Source organism: Lithobates pipiens, unplaced genomic scaffold (assembly GCF_037356315.1).
Source record: "Lithobates pipiens isolate NorthernLeopardFrog02 unplaced genomic scaffold, aLitPip1_a1.2 Scaffold_8, whole genome shotgun sequence".
Taxonomy (NCBI): domain Eukaryota; kingdom Metazoa; phylum Chordata; class Amphibia; order Anura; family Ranidae; genus Lithobates; species Lithobates pipiens.
The window spans coordinates 41,932,984-41,953,880 of NW_027507903.1; the positions used below are offsets into that span (position 1 = coordinate 41,932,984).

The 20,897-nt window shown below is 40.5% G+C and overlaps 1 long non-coding RNA gene across 5 annotated transcripts in view; it reads right to left on the reverse strand.

Moving 5' to 3' along the window:
- Positions 1-20,897, reverse strand: part of LOC143963318 (uncharacterized) — a 159,163-nt gene that overhangs the window by 131,366 nt on the left and 6,900 nt on the right. For 2 of the 5 annotated variants that reach the window (XR_013270940.1, XR_013270939.1), the window contains exon 2: positions 8,123-8,328. This is a non-coding gene — a long non-coding RNA (uncharacterized LOC143963318). Of the gene's footprint in view, positions 1-8,122; positions 8,329-13,854; positions 14,050-20,897 lie in introns of those variants that run through there. The other 3 variants (XR_013270938.1, XR_013270941.1, XR_013270942.1) reach the window with 3 other exon arrangements.

A 20,897-nucleotide genomic window follows, 5' to 3' on the forward strand; every position in this document is an offset into this window, starting at 1 on the left:
AAACACTAATACACAACCTGCTTGGTCCACAAAAGTTCTTATAAGGACTGGTAACTTGGTATAGGGTGCTACGGTACATAGGCCTGAGTGCAGTACAGTCTGCTGTTCTGTAAGGACCGCTATCGGTCCACAATACATAGGGTTGCCGTGCACTACTGCTGACCGCTGCCCTATACTGCAGCAGTCCTTCATTGGTATAGGGACTGACGTACAGTCTGCTAATCACTAACACACAACCTGCTTGGTCCACAAAAGTTCTTATAAGGACTGGTAACTTGGTATAGGGTGCTACGGTACATAGGCCTGAGTGCAGTACAGTCTGCTGTTCTGTAAGGACCGCTATCGGTCCACAATACATAGGGTTGCCGTGCACTACTGCTGACCGCTGCCCTATACTGCAGCAGTCCTTCATTGGTATAGGGACTGACGTACAGTCTGCTAATCACTAACACACAACCTGCTTGGTCCACAAAAGTTCTTATAAGGACTGGTAACTTGGTATAGGGTGCTACGGTACATAGGCCTGAGTGCGTTACAGTCTGCTGTTCTGTAAGGACCGCTATCGGTCCACAATACATAGGGTTGCCGTGCACTACTGCTGACCGCTGCCCTATACTGCAGCAGTCCTTCAGCGGTATAGGGACTGACGCACAGTCTGCTAAACACTAACACACAACCTGCTTGGTCCACAAAAGTTTTTATAAGGACTGGTAACTTGGTATAGGGTGCTACGGTACATAGGCCTGAGTGCAGTACAGTCTGCTGTTCTGTAAGGACCGCTATCGGTCCACAATACATAGGGTTGCCGTGCACTACTGCTGACCGCTGCCCTATACTGCAGCAGTCCTTCATTGGTATAGGGACTGACGTACAGTCTGCTAATCACTAACACACAACCTGCTTGGTCCACAAAAGTTCTTATAAGGACTGGTAACTTGGTATAGGGTGCTACGGTACATAGGCCTGAGTGCGTTACAGTCTGCTGTTCTGTAAGGACCGCTATCGGTCCACAATACATAGGGTTGCCGTGCACTACTGCTGACCGCTGCCCTATACTGCAGCAGTCCTTCATTGGTATAGGGACTGACGTACAGTCTGCTAATCACTAACACACAACCTGCTTGTTCCACAAAAGTTCTTATAAGGACTGGTAACTTGGTATAGGGTGCTACGGTACATAGGCTTGAGTGCGGTACAGTCTGCTGTTCTGTAAGGACCGCTATCGGTCCACAATAGATAGGGTTGACGTGCACCACTGCTGACCGCTGCCCTATACTGCAGCAGTCCTTCAGCGGTATAGGGACTGACGTACAGTCTGCTAAACACTAATACACAACCTGCTTGGTCCACAAAAGTTCTTATAAGGACTGGTAACTTGGTATAGGGTGCTACGGTACATAGGCTTGAGTGCGGTACAGTCTGCTGTTCTGTAAGGACCGCTATCGGTCCACAATAGATAGGGTTGACGTGCACCACTGCTGACCGCTGCCCTATACTGCAGCAGTCCTTCAGCGGTATAGGGACTGACGTACAGTCTGCTAAACACTAATACACAACCTGCTTGGTCCACAAAAGTTCTTATAAGGACTGGTAACTTGGTATAGGGTGCTACGGTACATAGGCTTGAGTGCGGTACAGTCTGCTGTTCTGTAAGGACCGCTATCGGTCCACAATAGATAGGGTTGACGTGCACCACTGCTGACCGCTGCCCTATACTGCAGCAGTCCTTCAGCGGTATAGGGACTGACGTACAGTCTGCTAAACACTAATACACAACCTGCTTGGTCCACAAAAGTTCTTATAAGGACTGGTAACTTGGTATAGGGTGCTACGGTACATAGGCTTGAGTGCGGTACAGTCTGCTGTTCTGTAAGGACCGCTATCGGTCCACAATAGATAGGGTTGACGTGCACCACTGCTGACCGCTCACCTATACTGCAGCAGTCCTTCAGCGGTATAGGGACTGACGTACAGTCTGCTAATCACTAACACACAACCTGCTTGTTCCACAAAAGTTCTTATAAGGACTGGTAACTTGGTATAGGGTGCTACGGTACATAGGCTTGAGTGCGGTACAGTCTGCTGTTCTGTAAGGACCGCTATCGGTCCACAATAGATAGGGTTGACGTGCACCACTGCTGACCGCTGCCCTATACTGCAGCAGTCCTTCAGCGGTATAGGGACTGACGTACAGTCTGCTAAACACTAATACACAACCTGCTTGGTCCACAAAAGTTCTTATAAGGACTGGTAACTTGGTATAGGGTGCTACGGTACATAGGCTTGAGTGCGGTACAGTCTGCTGTTCTGTAAGGACCGCTATCGGTCCACAATAGATAGGGTTGACGTGCACCACTGCTGACCGCTGCCCTATACTGCAGCAGTCCTTCAGCGGTATAGGGACTGACGTACAGTCTGCTAAACACTAATACACAACCTGCTTGGTCCACAAAAGTTCTTATAAGGACTGGTAACTTGGTATAGGGTGCTACGGTACATAGGCTTGAGTGCGGTACAGTCTGCTGTTCTGTAAGGACCGCTATCGGTCCACAATAGATAGGGTTGACGTGCACCACTGCTGACCGCTCACCTATACTGCAGCAGTCCTTCAGCGGTATAGGGACTAAGAGTTTTGTCACAGGGTCATTTAAAAAATGACATGCAGAGGAAGAGGCAGGCCCTTCCGCAGGGGTGGTAGGGGTAGGGCAGGAGCAACAGGCTTGAGCCAAAGTGGGAAGTTGCAGAAGGTGCGTTCAATTACTTTAAAGGATGCACCAGACTTGGTTGAGTGGCTCGCTCAGCCTTACTCTTCTGCACCCTCCTCATCCTCTCGATCTGCACCCTCTTCTTCACTCTCTGCTATGTGCACCCCCAAAGACACTACCACCAACAACACGACCACCACCACCACCACCACATACCTTCCGCTTGAGTCACTGGAATTATTTTCCGATCCATATCAAGAGGACATTTCTGATGCGCAGCCACTCTTGGTATTGGATCAGGAAGAGGAGGTAGCAACAAGCGCTACTCAGCAGTCTGACGCCAGTACCCAGATCAGCCCAAGGAGGAGGTTGGTCCCCGGTGTTGCTGCCTACTCTACTTATAGCGGTGGGGAAGGTGACGTTGATGATGACGTGTCTAGTGATGTCACGTGGGTGCCCACAAGAGAGGAAGAGGAGGGGAGTTCAGAGGGAGATATGGACCAGCAGATAGGGAGGAGAAGCAGCAATGACTTACATTGCACAGCAGGGACAAAGCAGACTGCAAATGTATCAGGAGCGAGTCATCGACCATGTACGGTCACATCTGGCGCTCCCAGGACACCGGCACATGGCTCCGCAGTGTGGGCTTTTTTTAACGTGTCCGCTGCTGACAATAGCGTTGCCATCTGCAATCTTTGCAGTCAACGCGTTAGTCGCGGTAAGCCCAATACTCACCTAGGGACGACCGCCTTAAGAAGGCACATGAGCAGCCATCACCGAGCCCAGTGGGAGCAACGGAACACACAAAGCCACACTGCAGGCTCTCACCGTCCAGCCTCGTCTTCTACTTCTCCTTCTCCTCTCTCCTCACAATTGTCCTCCACTCCACCTTCCATCACGCCAAGCTCACATTTTTCTGCAAAAAGGCAGGCTTCCGTGGGCCTAATGTTTGAGCGTAAAAAAATGATGACGCCGGATAACCCTCTTGCCCAACGGTTGGCGGCTGGCTTGTCAGAACTCATAGCCCGCCAACTACTGCCATATAAACTGGTGGACTCGGAGGCCTTTCGCAAATTTGTGGCCATTGGAACACCACAATGGAAGGTCCCAGGAAGGAAGTATTTCTCAGAGAAGGGCATCCCAGAGCTATATGGCCATGTTCAGCGGCAAGTGAATGTATCTCTGGCACACAGTGTCGGTGCCAAGATACATCTGACCACAGACACGTGGTCTAGCAAACACGGGCAGGGAAGGTATATCAGTTTTACTGCCCACTGGGTGAACCTTCTGACGGCCGTCAAGCATGTAACCCGTGGCACCCGTGTAGATTTGGTTTTACCGCCACGGATTGCATGCAGGCCTGACTCTTCTTCTCCTCCTCCTACTCCATCCTCCTCCCTCTCCTCCTCAGCTGCCTCCTCCTTTTCCGCTGCTAGCGTCTCTTCCACTGCACCGCCCAAGCTCCCCAGAACCTATTCCACATGCCAGGTGAGACGTTGCCATGCCGTGCTGCGTCTGTTGTGCCTGGAAGCAAAGAGCCACACTGGCCCGGCACTCCTTTCAGCTTTGCGTTCACAGGCAGATGAGTGGCTAACACCGCTCAATTTGACAGTTGGTAAAGTGGTGTGTGACAACGGTGCCAATCTGCTTAGCGCATTGAAACAGGGCAAAATCACGCACGTGCCGTGCATGGCACACGTCTTAAACTTGGTCGTGCAGCGATTCCTTGTCAAATACCCTGGGGTCCAGGACATCTTGCGGCAGGCAAGGAAAATCTCGGCCCATTTCAGAAGATCTTACACGGCCATGGCTCGCCTTGCTGACATTCAGCGGCGACACCATCTGCCGGTCAGACGTCTTATTTGCGATTGCCCGACGCGATGGAACTCAACCTTCTATATGCTTGATAGGCTGCTCCAGCAGAAACGTGCAGTTAACGTCTACCTGTATGAACTCTGCGAAAGAAACGGTTCTGGGGAGCTGGGTTTTTTTTCACCGCGCCAGTGGCTGCTCATGCGCGACACATGCAGACTTCTGCGGCCATTTGAGGAGATCACCAAACTGGTCAGTCGCAGCCATGGCGCCATCAGTGACATGGTACCTTATGCCTTCTTTCTGGAGCGTGCATTGCGTCGTGTCATTGATCAGGCTGTGGAGGAGCAGGAGCGGGAAGATGAGGAAGTCGCAATGCTGGATGAATTCCCAGGGGGGGCTACTCTATCTGAGACAAGTCAACAACAGGAGTCTGATGAGGAGTCAGAGGAGGATGGTGCCGGGGCGGATGAGCAGGAGCAAGAAGAGCATGCTTTAAACCTTTCTGGGATCCCTGTTGTGCGAGGATGGGGAGAGGAGAATGAAGAGGACGACATTATCCTGGATGATGAGCAGGAGCCAGGCCACCACACCGCTTCCACTTTAGTGCAAATGGGGGCCTTCATGCTCCAGTGTTTTAATAGGGACCCCCGTATAAAAAGCATGAGGGTCAAGGACCAGTACTGGGTGGCAACGTACTTAGACCCCCGGTACAAACACAAAATGGCGGAAATGTTACCGCCGTCGCAGAGGGCTGTCAGAATGCAGCACTTCCAGGCCTTGCTTCGAGAAATGCTGCATTCTGCTTTTGCGTGCGCTGGCAGAGGAGCAATTCCCACTCCCAGAGAAGGATTTGCGGGTACCAATCCAACAGCGCCTGCAAGAAGAGGCCGGTTTGAAGATGTGTTGGTGACTTCGGATATGAGGTCATTCTTTCAGCCGACCCATCGACAGGTGTCATCCGGATCCAGCATCAGGGAACGCCTAGACCGTCAGGTGTCCGACTACATTGGGTTAACGGCCGATGTGGACGCTCTGAGGAGTGATGAACCCCTAGACTACTGGGTGGGCAGGCTTGACCTCTGGCCAGAGCTTGCCCAATTTGCAATCGAACTGTTGGCTTGCCCCTCATCCAGTGTCCTGTCCGAAAGGACGTTCAGCGCAGCAGGGGGGATTGTGACCGATAAGCGTACTCGCCTAGCTCACCACAGTGTTAACTACCTCACATTTCTAAAAATGAATGAGGCATGGATCTCGGAGGAATTCAACACATGTGATCAGTAGACCATGTATATGTCTATAAACAATTTTTGGAATCAAGCACACAGACCTTCTTAATTCATTTGGCTCACTTCCCTGACCCAAAAAAGCACACCGTACTATATGCCCCTACCCTCCTCTTTGAAGAGGTTGAGCGGTGTCATATTTCTACTGGGGCTGCTTATTATGAGGGGTTCCCACCATCCCTGTGCTGTGCTGACTTCCTCCTGGGTGTTCTTATTATGAGGGGCTCCCACCATCCCTGTGCTGTGCTGACTTCCTCCTGGGGGTTCTTATTATGAGGGGATCACACCATCCCTGTGCTGTGCTGACTTCCTCCTGGGGCTGCTTACGGTGCTGCTGTCAGCGCTGTATGTCACGGAGCTGCTGTCAGCGCTGTATGTCACGGAGCTGCTGTCAGCGCTGTATGTCACGGAGCTGCTGTCAGCGCTGTATGTCACGGAGCTGCTGTCAGCGCTGTATGTCACGGAGCTGCTGTCAGCGCTGTATGTCACGGAGCTGCTGTCAGCGCTGTATGTCACGGAGCTGCTGTCAGCGCTGTATGTCACGGAGCTGCTGTCAGCGCTGTATGTCACGGAGCTGCTGTCAGCGCTGTATGTCACGGAGCTGCTGTCAGCGCTGTATGTCACGGTGCTGCTGTCAGCGCTGTATGTCACGGAGCTGCTGTCAGCGCTGTATGTCACGGAGCTGCTGTCAGTGCTGTATGTCACGGAGCTGCTGTCAGCGCTGTATGTCACGGAGCTGCTGTCAGCGCTGTATGTCACGGAGCTGCTGTCAGCGCTGTATGTCACGGTGCTGCTGTCAGCGCTGTATGTCACGGAGCTGCTGTCAGCGCTGTATGTCACGGAGCTGCTGTCAGCGCTGTATGTCACGGAGCTGCTGTCAGCGCTGTATGTCACGGAGCTGCTGTCAGCGCTGTATGTCACGGAGCTGCTGTCAGCGCTGTATGTCACGGTGCTGATGTCAGTGCTCTGTATTACGGTGCTGCTGTCAGTGCTCTGTATCTCCTGCACCCTCTTGTTTGCCTACCCTGGTCCCTGACCTTCCCTCTCCTCCATTGCCTTCATTAGCTCCATAGTCCTGAATTGTCAGAACAATTTCCCAAATAAAAAAAAAATGCTTGTAGTTATCGATCCCAAATTCACCTCATACATGTATTATGCTATTGTCCAGGTGGTGGGACTACGTGCTACCCCCTAATAATTACCCCGTGGCCGCAAATTCGACCTAAAGGTTTGCGAAATTCGCCTCCCATTGAAGTCAATGGAGCCCGCGGCGAACGGTCGTTTTCGCGAACGTTTGTGTCCGTTCGCGTTTCGCGTTCGCGAAACGTCCCGTCGGAAGTTCGTCCATCACTACTCTCTTATGAGCACCATACATCAGCTCAGAATTTTTTGCATCTAGCTCATTTTTCCCCTCTTAGGCATACCATACGTGTATGGTCAATCTTGTCCTCTGAGTACTCTAAATACCTCAGCTCTGTTTTCTATACATCTATAGCACATGTCCCCTCTTATGAGTATCATGCAAACATCAGCCTTGTATCCCATACATCTATAGCAGATTTCCCCTCCTATGAGCACTGTGCATACATCAACCCCAGGCCACCATCTCATCTAGCAGCAAAGTTGTTAGTTAATAAAATCAGAATGCTGTTTGTCCCATGGCATGAGGGCATTCTAATAGTAGAAGGGGTTGGGTGTAGCCATGAAGCCCACACAGCTTCCTCTGTATTTCCCTGATGATCAGACAAAGCGCAGTTTGACTACAAATAGCAGCTAAATGTGGCAGAAGAAAGCATGGGCGCGCTGTATTTGGTGTTGCCATGGAAACTGCATGCAGATTTCACAAATACTTTTTCATATTTATTTGCAAGATCTTGAGATGGCAATCCCATCCCCTCCCAGTTGTCGAATGCATTGTGATAAGAAGATATTTGATAAGAGAACTTGGAAAATGGGCTAATCATTGTTGTGTGAATGTTAAATTGCAGAACTACCCCCCAGAAATCCTATAATACACTCTTACCATCTTTCTTCATTTCTGCTTTACCCTTCAATAGATCCCTATCCCTTCTGAGCAGGAGCAAAAAAAGCTGCCATGGGCCATGGAAATAAGCAAATTAGGAAGTCGTAGAGATGGCTAGAAGGCTTCAAAGTAAGGAGGTACTATAAAAAAATGCCTATCTATCTATCTCATATTTCATATGTATAGTCTGTAACAGTAGACTCTGTAGGCCATTTGGTTAAAGACAATCATCAAACTACTACAACATGTGTACAATGAAAGATAAACCAATGGGCGTAATGAAAGAATGGGCTTACCTTTGTTATATCTTACAGATGGATGTAATATCATCATGTAACTTATGGTCTTCTCTTCTTTATGACGTCATGGAAGTTATTCCTACTTTCGGTTATCTAGCTTTATGACGGCTGATTTACACTCATACAGCTAGATAACCAAAGATAGAAACAAACTCCCCAACTTGCCACCAGCCTGAATGCCACCAGTTCACCAAAGCCAGAATCTGCCAGGAGGAGAAGGAAAAAAAAAAAAAAAAGGTCCATTAGAAGTGAGTAGGCCCTGGTGGTCAGAGGAATCTGCTCATCATGTAAGCCTAGGAACCTGGGCGGCTCTTCCCTACTTGAGGAAGCATGCCATACGCTGCTCTACACTGATGATGGGAGCCAGTGAGCTCTCTGCCACCTATCTCTAATAATAACAGGCTGGATGGAGGTATGACATCACTCTGGAGACCCAATGGGAACACAGATATTTAAATTTCCCCAACTTCCCGCTCTTTTATCCAAAGATCTAGCACTCTATGGAATGTGCATAAAATAAACTTCATGCTGCATTGATTGACAGGGACGGCACCCCCCCATATACACACCAACTGGAACAGTCTGTTCTAGTTATTAAAAAATTATATATATATACATATATATATATATATATATATATATATATATATATATATATATATATATATATAATTTTATTGAATATATGCATATTTTTTCGATATTGTATGCAGACAGAAAACAGTAAAGAAGAAAAAATATATAGATATATAGATATCTATGTATCTATGTATATATATATATATATATATATATATATATATATATATATATATAGATAGATAGATAGATAGATAGATAGATAGATAGATAGATAGATAGATAGATAGATAGATAGATAGATAGATAGATAGATGGATAGATAGATAGATAAACAGATAGATAGGTAGATAGAGAGTTTATCATTATAGTACTATAATTATTATTTTTTTATGAGCTGTTTTCTGTTTTTTTATTATTTTAATAACAGAAAATATATATATTTATGTATATGCATACACACACAAACAAACACATATCTATCTATCTATCTATCTATATATATATATATATATATCTATCTATATATATATATATATATATATATATATATATATATATATATATATACACACACAGTAGACACTGTACATATATTCTCTCTGTATTTATATTTCCTCAATCATACATAGGGGGGGGGGATAAATAAAAATATATATTTCCCTCCTTAAATGGCCTTTGGCAGCAACACAGAGGCCCTGTATTGTACTATTAAGCAATGAGTGCCCAGAAAATACAGTTATAATACACTCAATATGCACCAAAAAAAAAAGAAACACTTCTTGCATTTGGAATTTATCCTTGCTTAACAAGTCTATAGAGAATCCACAAGATACCTTTAAATAAGTAAATGCAAAACATCTACTAGAATACATATCCCTATTACCCTTGCCCCATATTCATAAAGCAGCGATTTTCTGCCTCATCATAATATGATAGAAAAGTACTGCCAAGTACACTGATAAGCAAAGAGTAACATGAGGCCCGATACCACTTTCTTTGTCTAGAGTTGCTTATTAATAAAGGAATTGACTTCATCCAAAGCCCCCCATTGTGTGAAAAATTGGTAAAACTGATAGATTACTGTGTGAGCTTTATTATGTTTATTTTCAATTTAAAAATTTTAAAAATCAATATCAAATAGCGTTTATCAATAAGGATATTAGCTAAACATAGATAATATCGTTTTAGTTCTGGCTTGTTGCATTATTGTAAAATATTTCACACAATTTAGGGAGTGTAAACAAAGTAGATACATATATTTAAAAAAAAAAAAAAAATTAAAAAAAGAAATTTCTGAGTATTTTTTTGCGGCGAGTCAGTCTATTGTAAAAAAAAATATATGGAATGTATAGTTGTACGTTGCATACACAAGTGAATGAAATGGCACACGCATATATTAGGTGATATTGTCAGACACTCGAGTCTATTATTCAGCAGCTATTCAAATCACCCTTGCAGAATAATAGCCACACCTAAATGTATGCATACATTTGGGGGATTCAGATGCGTGCAGGAGAATGAATTAGTGTTTTTTTTTTTATTTGTTCGGGGAAATAATGAAAATATAATGGTATTTGTAGACTATTTTATTTTTTATTTGTAAGAAACTTGACTATTTTCCGGAAACGAAGTATCTATCTTAAAAATGTGAAAGAAACCAACAATAAAAAAAATCCACAGAGCTGCGCCTGTGTAGATTTTGTATACTGAAATATTTTGGGGGCCACAAAAATAATTTTAGAGGGAACAGTACAGCAGATTACATGCTGAAAATTATTTTCACAAGAAGTGTATAAAATTGCGTTAAATGCAATGCAGAATTGCATCCGAAATTAAACAAAAGCACACATATACCAGCAAATAACTTAAATTTCACATAAAAATAGGTGTTCTTATAACCTCATACTCTAGTGAGCTTGACTGATGCTGCACAATAAAAAAAAAAAATAAATCTAAAAAAAATAAAAGTTCTTTTTAAATTTTGTAATGAATTCTTTTTTTTTCTTTTTTTACAGAATGGAGAATGTACTTTTCGGCAGTGCCCTGTGAGGTCACGTAGAGGCTGATGCATTACATTATGGGGAGTGCAGTAGCCCAAATTAAATATAAGTCTCTATTAGCATGAATACTGTACAAGAAATGTACAGACACAGCTCCTATACATTTTGAGGCATGGGAAGTGAATTTAGATAAATAATTGGATAAATCCATAATTCAATTATAAAGAAAAATAAAAGAAAATGCAGAGTCCCTATTGCCTAGATCAATATTTCAGGTGTAATCTCAATCCACATAGAGGAGCCTGATGCATTCTTCCTAGTCTATAGCATGGCGCTGACCATGGTACTGGAAAGTTATGTACTTCAGGCAACAGCCAAGTTAGTAGGGAGTTCAGCAAACACCCATTAAGCACATATACAACAACTGTTGCCACACTTCAAAAAGAAAAAATATATATATTATTATTATTATTATTATTATTATTATTATTATTATTAATAATAATAATACTACTAATAATAATAATAAAAGAGAAACCACCATAAATCCACAAAATAGATCACCTTAGATACAATTATTAAATACCAGGTCGCATACCCTAATTTGAAGTTACTTATTATACTGAATATAATTAAAAATAGTGAGAGTATATATATATATATATATATATATATATATATATACACACACACACACACACACACACACACACACATAATATGTGTGTATATATATATATATATATATATATATATATATATATAATGTTAACATAAACACACAATAAATAACTGTGTGCATGGCAACAACAAAACAGTTTCCCCATTTTGGCTCCGGTACCTTCAAAAAATATGAGAGTCGGGATTGATATACTAGTGGTGATGAGAGCAGTTTGGAGGATAAGGCCCCCTATCTTGAAGGTATGAGATCTCAATACAAAACCACGATCTGTGGCCCCATCAAAGCCAACTGAACCAATCCTGAGTTCCTGAGCAAGAATGAAACCCCTGAGTGTGCCAGGGCTGCACCCCTTGTAGGCCATACCCACGTATACTGCCAGTGTGGGATGGATTCTTTCACTAATGTGTGACGTCACGAGTGTTTAATTGGGTCCAGCTATTTTTAGCCAGCCTGTAACAACTATTTTTATTTTTGGCCTCTGGTGCACGGGGAATGCTTTTACCCTCCATATTCATTCATTCTTTCCATCTGTATTTTAAGCAAATATTAGAAATATTAAATAAAAAAGACACAACCTGGGCTATCTTTCTCTTATACCTAACATATCCTATATCTGGGAAATGTATCTGTCTGTGTATACATTAAATATAAAGCTGCTTGCTCTTTACATATTGGTGGGCTGGGTTGTGTGTTTCTATTATATTACTTTTTCTAATAGTTCAGGGTGCACAGAAATGTATGAATTGATAATATTAGAATTATATTTATGTTATATTATGGTTGATATTTAAAACATAGAGAAAAATAAAACACCCTGGTATATATCAGATGTCATTTTTATTTCATTCTGAGTCCAGCTCTCTGTCATGCACGAAGGCCTAACTGACCTGACACTGTACGTGTGTCTGTGAACAGAGGTATGTACACTTGGGTGCATATTCCAATTCTTACACCATACACATGGGCATGGATGTGTATATATATATATATATATATATATATATATATATATATAGTGCATTGCATCTATCTAGTGTGCAAATGCTTGCTGACGTGTGCATGTATTATATTATTATTCCTACACTTTACATATGACAAATGAAAATGCATTGTTTTATATATATATATATATATATATATATATATATATATATATATATATATGCATTTTGTACCTACCCAATGTACAAATAGTTGCTCGGAGTGTGCATATTATAATTCTTACACTTTGAGTATTCTTGTACATGAATGTGTGTGTGTATAGATAGATAGATAGATAGATAGATAGATAGATAGATAGATAGATAGATAGATAGATAGATAGATAGATAGATAGATGGGCATTCATATAGGTGTGTGTGCATACATTACATCTATACGGTGTACAATGATTGCTGAAGTGTGCATATTAAGTGTGAATTGAATGTATATGTATAGTGTATTGTACCTACCCAGTGTACAAATGATTGCTCAGAGTGTGCATGTTATAATTCTTACACCTTGCACTTGAATGTGTGTGTGGATAGATATATAGATAGATAGATAGATAGATAGATAGATAGATAGATAGATAGATAGATAGATAGATAGATAGATAGATAGATAGATAGATAGATAGATAGATAGACAGATAGACAGATATGTGCATTCTACCTACCCAATAGGTGTGTATATTTAATTTCTTACAATTTGCGCAATTTACGCATGAATATATATATATATATATATATATATATATATATATATATATAGATAGATAGATAGATAGATAGATAGATAGATAGATAAATATATATATATATATATATATATATATATATACACATATATATATATATATGGAATAAAAGCTCATACACCTAATGTAGCATGACATTTGACAGACAGAAGAATACTGATCACCCTACAAATAGTAGTTAGCCTAGATTATATTAAATCTTGTATATTCGCTGAACTTTCCCCCAGCTGAATAATCCCTAGGAGAAGGCCCCTAGGACAAGGCTGCACCCACACTGTGTGATTCAGCCCCCCCAATATATGCCAATACAATGCCAGGCTCGGAGGTGTGAGGCCTTTAACCCCCACAGCACATTTCTCATCTGATGCGTAGACACTTTGGGGGTGAGATGGCGCCACTATTGGCCATAGCCTTGTTATTAATCTTCATCAGATCACCTGGTCAGACTGTAACAGATCAGCTTCCATGTTTCCATACAATATAAAAGATATACAAAATCCACTCCTCCTGATCCATCGCCATAATCCTCCTGTGGGGGGGGGGGGGGGGGTTGCAAAAAAAAAAAAAAAAGAAGAAAGTGCTCCTTTCCTTGCCAAGTGTGCCCCCCTGACTAGTCCTGTGGCCTATGACTGTGGTGCCATTGTCTCTGGGTGATCCCTGTGCCCATGTGGCAGCCGATCGGCCTATAAGGTCTGGCAGCAGAAGGCTGGATCCCACAAACACTTACAAGGCAGCGTGCTTCTCCAGCTCAGCCATGGATGAATAGGAGCCACAGAGGGATTTCTTGCTGCAAGCATATAAAAAAAAGGGGCAGACAGGCTTCTCCGGCCATGGGCGATCCCTTGGTTGCACGGTGGGCTTCCCGGCTATGAGTGGCTCCCCTGTGCCATGGCACCTGGCCCGGGCTCCTGGCGTCCTCACTGCTTTTCTAAGGCTTCTGCTTCTATTCCAGGAGCTGTCGGTGGCAGCAGGCTGAGTCCGCAGTGACGTCACCGCCACAGCATCTTACACACTCCAACCATTGCAGAGCAGAGGTGGAGGAAAGAGAAGAGGGGGTGGAAAGCAAAGAAAAGGGGGGGGGGGAGGCAATGAAAGGGTGGGAAAGTGGAGAAGATGGAAAGAGAGGGAATAAAAGAGAAAGAGAAGAAGAGGAGAGAAAAGGGGTGGAGGGGGGTGATGACGGCAGATCCCATTCTACACAACCTCAATCTATAATTAACACTCCAAAGGCATCTCAATTAAATGTTTTCTACTCTACAATGTATCAATGTTTCCAACAAACACATGAATATAAATACAGAAAGCATGCAAGTGCCCTCCTAACATATATGTATCTGTTTGTGTATGGACCTATCTATATAGACCTGCCTGAGAAATTATAGTCTTTCAAGCATCCAGCCTTTTCTTACAGGCATCCTAAAGACATAAACATAAATGCATAAATCATGCAAGTGCACTAAAATATATGAATCTGTTTGTGTGTGGATCTATCTTTTTAGACCTGCCAGAGAAATGACAGCAAAGCACTGATTTTTTTTTTTTTTTTTTTTTGTAGTCTTTTAAGCCTATTATAGGCATCCTAAGATAAACATATAAATAAAGAAATCATACAAGTGTACTAATATATATTGATCTGTTTGTGTATGGTTCTATCTATATAGACCTGCCAGAGAAATGACAGCAAAGCACTGCTTTTTTTTTTTTTTTTGTAGCCTTTTAAGCCTTTTATTATAGGCATCCTAAGATAGACATTTAAATACAGAAATCATACAAGTATACCAATATATATGGACCTGTTTGTGCATGAACCTAGCCTAATGGACCAGCCATACAAATTAGAACAAAGAAGAGATTTTTAGCATCTAGCCTTCTCTCGTTGGCATACTAACACATAAATATACATACATCAATCAAGGGGACTAACATCTGCTTCTGCATGAATCTAGTTCTATGGACCAGCCAGAAAAATTAGAACAAAGCACAGATTTTCTTTAGTCTTCTAAGCATCTAGCCTTCTTTCGCTGGCATACTAACACATACATATATAAATACATAAATCAAGTGCAACACATAACATCTATGAGTGCATGAATCTAGCTGTGTGGACCAGCCACACAAATTAGAACAAAGCAGTCTTTTAAGCATCTATCTTTCACCCATAGGCTTATTAACACATAAATATAAATACATCAATCATACAATGCACTAACATCTATTTGTGCATGCATCTATCTCTATGGACCAGCCACACAAAGCTCAGATTTTTCAGTTTTTTTCCAAGAATCTAGCCTTCACTCATCAGCATACTATAAATATATATCAATATATAGTATATATATATATATATATATATATATATATATATATATATATATATATATATATATATATATATATATATATATATATATATATATATATATATACACATATATATATATATATATATATATATATATATATATATATATATATATGTCAAATATACAAGTGCACCAACATATATGTATCTGTATATGGATCTATATCTATAGACCATGCAAAAGAAATGAGAGCAAAGCACAGATTTTTCATTTTTTTAAGAATAGCCTTCTCTCATTGGCACATGCACACCTTTGATTTTCTCCTACAAGTTGGCGTGTGTAATTACTAGATCTCAGGAGGCTTAATTGCTAGCATCAAGTGACATACTTCCTCCTAAATTGGCTGTGGGATTTTCTATTGTACATATCCTGCATCATTTGGGTGCCTATCCTTGCATCATCATTATAACCGTTAAATATCCAAATTGTCAGGGGGAAAAAAATGAGGTTCAGCATCCAGATGGAGTACAATTTTATTTCATAACCACCCTGAAAATTCAGAACTGAATAAAGAGATCCCAGGGCATTGCAGTAAAACAACAAGCTTGACAATAGATGGGTATAAGAACTGGTGATGAAGACTACAGTAAGAAGATCCTTCCATAAACATACATAAGGGAGGGCGATTGCTCCAGTTTATCGTCTTGCAAATCCTGTTTTTATGTTTTGCAATCCCCCTTGAAAGATAACGTTTTGTATACAGCAGGATTTCATTGTGTGGACAAGGCTTCCTTTCCCCCCTTTGCTAGCCCCCCAGTAATTCCTTGATCTCTTTTCAGTTTACAAGCCGCTGTCCAAATGCTGAAAATTAACTCAGATTAACAAACCACAAAGACTTTAATGCTATCCTGTTAGCTAGGCAATGGCCCTATACATAGCACCTTTGAATTATCCCATTATAGGGAAGTCTATAGAATCCCTTCCAGTTAAAAGGGGCCGTTCTGCGGGGGATCAGGGTGCAGAATTCATAGCAATTTAGAACTTTCTTTGATGAATTAGGGGGGGAAAAAAGGGAAGAAAAAAAAAAAGAAAGAAATCCCCTTCTTTTACATTGCAGACAGCCAAGAGCTGGCGGGCGGGGAGCCGGGGCAAAGCCATGAGCTTCTCAGGCTCAGCCAGCCCGGCAGGAGCAGCGGGGGAGGTCCCCGTCTGCTGAACTTAGCAGCGGGATGCGCAATCCATCAAACTGCAGACGGACAGACAGTGAGCCAAGTTCACCAGCAATCCCATTAACCCATGCAAAGCCTTCCACCCCACCCAGACCATAGAAACAAATTGCTGTTCTATGGCAAGGGGGGAGGGGGACAATAGCACATCCCACCATTTAATAATACTGCCCATTTCTGTAGTCATCCCATGAATATTAGTTCCTTCGTTAAACCCAAAACCAAAAAGATATATATATATATATATATATATATATATATATATATACATATTTAAAAAAAACTATATATATATATATATATATATATATATATATATATATATATATATATATATATATATATATATATATATATATATATATATATATATATATATATATATATATACAGGCATATTCCACTTTTAAGTACACAATGGGGTTTATTTACTAAAGCTAGAAAGTGCAAAATCAGCCTCACTTCTGCATAGAAACCAATGAGCTTCTAACCCCACCTTGTTCAATTAAGCTTTGGTAATAAAACCTGGAAGCTCATTGGTTTTGCAGAAGTGAGCCTGATTTTGCACTTTCTAGCTTTAGTAAATAAACCCCATTGTGTACTTAAAAGTGGGGTATGCCTGTATATATATATATATATATATATATATATATATATATATATATATATATATATATATATATATATATATATATATATATAGTTTACCAATGCTCATATGTGGTGGATGCATTTGTTTTCTATTTGAAGCTTATTTTCCTTTTTCACCAGGTGATCCAGTCTGTTATTTCGCAACTTCCGTTTACAGACCAAGCTGTTCAGCAAAAGTGTCAGTTCGGGACAAACCATTTTAGTGGCAGGGGTGCTTACTGTGATCAACTTTTAGTCATTCATGTAATAATTTTAAAACAAAAGGTTATGACCGAAATAAGAGTTCTGCATACATGAATAAAAGCTCCCCTGCCAGTGTTAAAAATGTTTTGTCTCCACCTTCCAACTGTCACTTTTGCTGGACAGTTTGGGAAAGAACAGACTTACTGGCAGGATCACCAGGTGAAGAAAAAAAAAACGAAAAATGTAATGCAACCACCACTTCTGAGAACTGGTAAGCTGCAATATAATATTATTTTTCTTTTGTTTTAGGATTTAACAGGGAAAATACTGGTGACATGATGAAACTGGGGTGATGCCAGAAATAGTCATATATCCGAAAAAGTGTTACTGTAATGGAGCTCAGCTAGTGGGGTCCATAGTACACCTAGGCTCCATACACACTGGCTTAAAAAAAAAAATTTCTGCCAGAAGCTCCAATAAAAACTCCAAACGCTGAACTTAAAATCTGTCTCTTGTCCTAATGTGCATGGACACATAGGATAACATGGAGCTGCTTCTATCCTCACAATGCTGCTGTCCAAGGACTCCATTGCTCCTCCCTCCAGAATGGAGACACCCTAAAAAGACAGGGGGTGTGCTCATCACCAAGTGAATAAATAAATGAATAAATAAATAAATAAAACCAATGCAGCCGCCATGTAGGATTGGTAAACTGCAATATTCTACATTTATGTTTTTAGGTTTAACGTTTATTCCACACACATACGTCTTAAGACAAGGATGCTGGTTTATTTTATTTTATTTTACCATGTGTTCGTGTTTCTCTTTTTTAAAACTAGACCATAAATATACCACCAACACCTCAGACCATTCCATTTGAAATTATTTTTTTTGGGCTATTTTAAGAAAATAACGAAATTATTGCCAAATTCCATTCCATCATTGGAGAGTTGAATATGATCTTGGCCCAGTCTTATAAAAATGCATCACGGTCATATTTGACTGGATGGACTTCTGAATTAAAATCAGCCCAACAGTCTAGAGCAGTGTTCCCCAACCTCATCCCCCGATACCGCCAATAGGCCATGCTTTGAGAATACTAAACCATGGACTTTTATATAAAGCACCTGTGCAAGGTGAAGGAAATCCTGAAAATATGACCTGTACTTGAGAATTGAGGCTGCAAACCGTGGTGGTAGGTATATTTATAGGAGTGTACATTATTTGTATCACAAGATTAGCAAAAGCCATGTGTCCAAAATGATCTTAATACCCTAATATACAAATACTTTCTGATGAAGAATGCTTATTATAAAGGATGCTTTCTGATGAAGATTACCTTATGATATGGGATACTTTCTAATAAAGATTACCTTATTACATGGGATACTTTCTGATAAAGAATACCTTATAATGGGATAATTTCTCATAAGGAATGCCTTATCATATGGGACCATTTCTGAGAAGGAATGCCTTATCATATGGGATCATTTCTGATAAAGAATTCTTTAATATATGGGATACTTTCTTATGAAGAATTCCTTATCATATGGGGTACTTTCTGATAAAGACTTCCTTATCATATGGGATAATTTCTGATAAGGAATGCCTTATCATATAGAACAATTTCTGAGAAGGAATGCCTTATCATATGGGATACTTTCTTATGAAGAATTCCTTATTATATGGGGTACTTTCTGATAAAGACTTCCTTATCATATGGGATACTTCCTGATAAAGAATACCTTATCATATGTGATGATTTCTGGTAAGGAATGGCTTATCATATGGGATACTTTCTGATAAAGAATTCCTTATTATATGGGATACTTTCTGATAAAGAATACCTTATCATATGGGGTAATTTCTGATAAGGAATACCTTATCATATGGGATCATTTCTGATTAAGAATTCATTATCATATGGGATCATTTCTGATAAGGAATGCCTTATCATATGGGATCATTTCCTATAAAGAATTCCTTATCATATGGGATACTTTCTGATAAAGAATACCTTAAGGATACTTTTTTTATTATTATTATTATTATTATTAAAAAGAACGCTTTATTATAAATGATACTTCCTGATGAAGAACACCTTATTATAAAGAATACTCTCAGAATACCATATTATAAAGGATACTTTATTAAGAAGAATATACTTTTTGATGAAGAATACTTTATTATTAAGGATACTTTCTTATGAAGAATACTTTATTATAAAGGGTACTTTCATGTGTATTCCATGTTCTGAATGCTTTTTTGTATCTTAAACAATCATCACGTATTTTTATCAATGACGTGTATTTAAGCTACAAAAAATCGCCAATTTATTAAGCACCCACTTCAAAGTTTATTTGTCCTAATAATTAATTAATTCACAAGAGCAGCCAGGCTGACTATCTTTTCATTAAAAAATCCCCGAGTTTCCTATTGAATTATATCTGCCCCATTGCCATTGAAATAAAGACGCCAAGCAGACTTTTAGCCTAAGTATTTTCTCACAAGCCTAAAGAAAAGTGCTCTCTTTTTTTTTTTTTCTCGTGCCTTTTTGTCGAATTCAAGCACCCAGGCAGTAGACGTGTCCTGCAGTTTAACTAGTTGGAAGTTCTTTGTTCAGGTCACACTGGGGCCCTATTGTATTCCCATAGAGAGAGCTTATTGCTAACCCAAGCTTGAATGGTCTTACACACAGCTCGGAGTCTTTGAGCTAGGGCTAGATTGATTTGCTTACTATATAGTTCAAAGAGAAATATAATACAAACACAGTCCCAGAGTTGTGTTTGCAAGGGGGCTGCACAGTCACCTGGTCTAATGGCAGTAGTCAGCCTTCATTTGTCATTCTAGGAAGCTATGGTCCCTCCCAAGCTATGCAATGCACACCTAACCTGCAAACCTGACACCAAGAGCAAAGGAGCAGCTCAACACCTAGGCCAAATCACACAAAAAAAAAACAAAAAAAAAAAAAAACATAGGGGTTGGTTTTCTAAAACTGGAGAGTGAAAAATCTGGTGCAGCTCTGCATAGAAACCGATCAGCTTGGCAAAGCTTAATTGAACAAGCTAACATGCACAGCTGCATCAGACTTTGTGCCACACAAATTTTAATCAAACCCAAAGTGTCTGTAGGGTACAAGGGGCATGCAAACATGTGAGCTCATATAAGAAGTCTCTATTATAAAAAAAAAATGTTTTATATATATATATATATATATATATATATATATATATATATATATATATATATATATATATATATATATATATATATATATATATATATATATATATATATATATATATATATATATATATATATATATATATATATATTACACACACAATATATACATATGCAAATTAAAAAAAATAAAACACAGACATATCTATAGTCTCTCTCTCTCT